At 33.4% G+C, this 5,000-nt stretch overlaps 1 protein-coding gene and 1 long non-coding RNA gene across 3 annotated transcripts in view; one reads left to right on the top strand and one right to left on the bottom strand.

Moving 5' to 3' along the window:
• Positions 1-5,000, top strand: part of LOC119580685 — a 36,973-nt gene that overhangs the window by 8,029 nt on the left and 23,944 nt on the right. The gene's annotated exons all lie outside the window — the stretch shown is intronic.
• Positions 1,415-4,902, bottom strand: LOC119581066. 2 transcript variants are annotated; one of them, XR_005229435.1, is made up of 3 exons: positions 4,890-4,902; positions 2,899-3,018; positions 1,415-1,475 (listed from the first exon to the last, which is right to left on the bottom strand). It is a non-coding gene; the product is annotated as an uncharacterized LOC119581066 (long non-coding RNA). The 2 variants fall into 2 exon arrangements; XR_005229436.1 differs by lacking the exon at positions 4,890-4,902 and adding an exon at positions 4,828-4,838.

Raw genomic sequence — 5,000 nt, 5'->3', positions numbered from 1 at the left:
AATAATTTGGAAATTTAGCAAGTGAATCAATTGTTCTATTTTTTTATGATGCAAATTAGGTTTCAATAAAACCAACTAGTTGTTTTTGCAATGGGTTTTTGCAATTAGGCTGACATTTGCACACATCGTAAAATGCTTAAAATACCTTTGATTTAAATTATTATAATTAGAATAAATGACGATTCTAAGTACTTTTTGTTTGGATGCAAGATCTTCTTAATGGTATTCCTTACCTTTTCAGTTTAAAAATATACTGTATATATGATCTGTAATGTAATATACAGTTTGATAGCAATCACATTGTCTACATTATAATCTGAATATGTAGACATTTTAAAGTGCTTTTTGGCACTAAGCTGGAATCTACTGTCAACATTACAGTCTGGCAATAGATGCTTTGGAATCTATTTATTTTTTGTATATATTAGTAATATATTCTACATTACAAAAATGGCCGCCTCACATTAGGAACACATATGTATACTCATACTGGAGCTGGTAACCTGAGAACTTACTCAGAGGACAGACTTTTCATCCAGTTAGAGATTTAGTGATGACCTCACCTTCCTTGTTCTTAAAATTGTAACCTATCTTGTTGAAATATGCTATACTCAAAGGGAAAAGAATAACAGAAGGGACTGAGCAACTCTTTGTTTGTTCCAATGCTCCCTTACATACAGTAGATACGTACTTTCTAGAACAACGCTACTCACAAATTACAGTTTTAAATTATGTTGGCAAACTCAAAAGCACAAAGATTTCAGTGCATTCCTACGGACAATTATGGTTGAATATTAGGTTAGAAGATTAAATGATATGAGGTTTCATTCCTTAGATTCTCCATTACAGATACCAAGACTCACAAGACAACAAGCAATATAAACAATATCTGTTCATATTATCCTGCATGTGAAATGTAGGTGTTGATTCAGAGGAGTGCACAGTAAAGCATATTTGCAATATCTTCATTCATGTGGCATCTTGCAAACTTATGCCCTTTTAACGTTACCCAACAATCGGGGGAAGGGTTGTTCTTTGAAGCCAACTTCTGACGTCTGTTTTATCTATGAATTGGATGTACATTCTAGAAGAAATGGAATTGTAATTAGGATATTTTCTTATTTAACTTTGTAAGGTAGCATAAAAAATAGAACTACGCCTGTCCTGGTAAATCAGACATGTTTAATAAAAAAGGCTTCTACACATGAAATTAAACAAGGATAATCACCAAAAAATCATGTCGACAAGAGGTATTTCATTAATATTAAAATGTAAAGTATCACAACCTTAATAACCCTTACCTATAATTAGGAATTCCAGGTATTTCCCACTACGCCTAAATTCTTAGAAGCATACGTTTTGTTTTCTTCCAACCCCTAACTTGCCAAGGCTCATCAAAAAATTGCAGAAACCACAAGGATCAAAGTTGCCTCCAAAACTCATGGCGATCTGGAAGTACTCTAAACAACACAATACTGGAACCAAATTATGAAAAATCATTAAAGGGACGATAAAAAATCTATATAATCATATGAGCAAATAAATTACAAACAAGGTACCAAATCCTTACTGGGAAGATATAAATCTTATATAAATATATTAGATAATAAATTACGGACAACAAGCAAATGTATACTGTAAGTCTTTTTTTATACAAGATATACTAAGATAAAAAAAAAAAAAAAAAAAAAAAAAAAACAAAAAAAAAAAAAAAAAACTATGTATAAATCTTACTTGAATTGACTGAATCATATGTCTGTGTGTGTGTGTGTGTCTGTGTGTGTGTGTGTGTGTCTGTGTGTGTGTGTGTCTGTGTGTGTGTGTGTGTGTGTGTGTGTGTGTGTGTCTGTCTCTGTGTGTCTGTGTCTGTCGTGGTGTGTGTTGTGTGGTGTGTGTGGTGTGTTGTGTTGGTGCGTGTGTGTGTGTGTGTGTGTGGTGTTGTGTGTGTTGTGTGGTGTGTGTGTGTATGTGTGTTGTGTGTGTGTGTGGTGTGTGTGTGTGGTGTGTCGTGTGTGTGTGTGTGTGTGTGTGTGTGTGTGTGTGTGTGTGTGTGTGTGTGTGTGTGTGTGTGTGTGTGTGTGTGTGTGGTGTGTTGTGTGGTGTGATGTGTGTGTGTGTTGTGTGGTTGTGTGTGGGTGTTATTTGTGTTGTGTGTGTTGTGTGTGTGTGTGTGTATGGGTGTGTGTGTGTGTATGTGTGTGTGTCTGTGTGTGTTGTGTGTGGTGTGTGATGTGTGTAGTGTGTGTGATGTGTGTGTCTGTGTGTGTGTGTGTGTTGTGTGTGTGTGTGTGTGTGTGGTGTGTGTGTGTGTGTTGTGTGTGTGTGTGTGTGTGTGGTGTGTGTGTGTGTGTGTGTGTGTGTGTGTGGTGTGTGTGTGTGGGTGTTGTGTTGTGTGTGTGTGTGTGTGTGTGTGTGTCTGTGTGTGTGTGTGTGTGTGTGTGTGTGTGTGTGTGTGTGTGTGTGTGTGTTGTTGTGTGTGTCTGTGTGTGTGTGTTGTGTGTGTGTGTGTGTGTTGTGTGTGTGTGTGTGTGTGTTGTGTGTGTGTGTGTGTGTGTGTGTGTGTGTGTGTGTGTGTGTGTGTGTGTGTGTGTGTGTGTGTGTGTGTGTGTGTGTGTGTGTGTGTGGTGTGTTGTGTGTGTGTGTGTCTGTGTGTGTGTGTGTGTGTGTTGTGTGTCTGTGTGTGTGTGTGTGTGTGTTGTTTGTGTGTGTGTATGTGTGTGTGTGTGTGTGCATGTGTGTGCTTGCATGTGCGTCTGTGTGTGTGTGTCTGCGCTTGCATGTGCATGCATGTGCGTGCATGTGTGTGTGTGATGTGCATGTATGTATGTATGCATGTATATGTGTATATATAATAAAAAAAAATATATATATAAATAAGATAATAAAAAAAATACATACCTGTTCTGGCTTCCCAATGGTTTCACTAAGAGTTTTACTAAGGGTTGAAACAATCTCCGGAGTCACTCTGTCTCTAGGAATGTTTGTTGCAATCTCCAAATAAGGCATTTTTAAACCTTCCTGAATAGAATCAATATCAAATGTCAATATATGATAATGGAATACAATAGAAAATTATTAGAAAAAAAAAAAAATTATAATGACTGTATATTTAGGTTGCTATATGATATAATTTTCCATGAATTGTCATGGATTCAGTGGTGGTGAACCTGGATTCTGACCGTTCAGATAGGCCAGCCCTAATGTATATCAAGTCCTAACAACTGCAAAATTGAAAAATACTGTTTTCTCCGTATCAGTCAACGAACTACTGGAAAATCTTTTGACATATTATGTAACTGTTATTAAGAACTTCTTAAATATATAATTTTTCAGAATTATATTGAATAATCTGACATCATGGACTCCCTGCTCGGCACACTGGCAACGGCTATAAACCTCTCTAATTTATACTCCGTCATACAGACGTGGTTTGGTATTTGATGATTTATCATAAATGAGGTTAACAAGCTCTAACTAGTCAGAATAAGCATACTGAAGCACAAGGTGACATCATTCTACATTATACTTCATGTGCACGGACTTGTAGTGTTTGGTAAGCAATTGTGACCTTACTTTTTATCTTATTTTAGTGATCATTGCACCTAGTGGTGTTATTTAACACCATTTCTTAACTTTTCTCCATCTTTATGGGGGCATATTCTTAAAATCTATCATTAATTATACATGTGTACTGTACACCTTTAGCTTCATTCATGATGCGCACTTTTTAAGACATAATAAGGGCAGCTGATAATCTACATGACATCATGATACTTACAAAATGCAGTGTCAAAATATTAAAGAATATATATTATATATATATATATATATATATATATATATATATATATATATATATATAGATAGATAGATAGATAGATAGATATGTATATGTATATACATATATACATATGTATATATATAAATATATGTATTATGTATATACATATATGTGTATATAAATATATACGTATGTATATATGTGTGTGTGTGGTGTGGGTGTGTGTGTGTGTGTGTGTGTGTGTGTTTTGTGTGGGTGTGTGTGTTGTGTGTGTATGTTGTATGTATGTTTTGTTGTTTTGTATGTATGTATGTATGTATGTATGTAGTATGTATGTGGTATGTATTGTATATGTATATGTATATGTATTATGTATGTGTATATGTTATGTGTATATGTATATATATATGTTATATATTATGTATATATATATATATATATTGATATATATAGTATATATATATATATAGTTTATTATATACACACACACACACATATGTATGTATGTATATTAAATATATATGATATATATTTTATATATATATATATATATATATATATATATATATACATAAATATATATATATATAAAATATATATATATATATATATATATATATATATATATATATATATATGTATGTATGTATGTATACACACATATGAACTCCTAAATTACAAAAAATAACTTCTTAATCATGAAATTACGAAGGCTTTACTATCTTGCATACCATAAACTATGAACTTTGTAAATTGTTCACAGCATATAACACACAATCACAAACCGGTAGGTCAGTGCCAGAACAGTCGCCCAGATCGATAAGTACCTATTACATAAATAAACTTCAACTCACTTGATCCCTAAATAAAAATTATCATTATCCTAATCTCGCATTTTACAAACTAACTGCAGCTGTTGTCATTGTCATATAATCAAGCATGCAATACTAATGCTAAATAACACTGGGGATTCATCTGCAATGCTTCTATTCTACTCCATTTGACGGGACACGCAATACATTTAGTCAAATTAACCACGTTTTTACATCGACTAATGGCTCTCAAATACATGAAGCACGAACACACTGACAGTCATTAAACATTTTACCTCAAATGCTGCAAAATGTGCCTACGATAAGTTCTTTAAAATAAAACCCAACTCCTTCTTTGAAATAAAAAATTTTATATCCCTTTTGATTTTTAAAAAAATGATTTTTTG

Source organism: Penaeus monodon, chromosome 14, assembly GCF_015228065.2.
Source record: "Penaeus monodon isolate SGIC_2016 chromosome 14, NSTDA_Pmon_1, whole genome shotgun sequence".
NCBI classification, from domain to species: Eukaryota; Metazoa; Arthropoda; class Malacostraca; order Decapoda; family Penaeidae; genus Penaeus; species Penaeus monodon.
The sequence above is the reverse complement of the archived record's forward strand: the minus strand, read 5'-3'. Positions and strand labels throughout refer to the sequence as shown.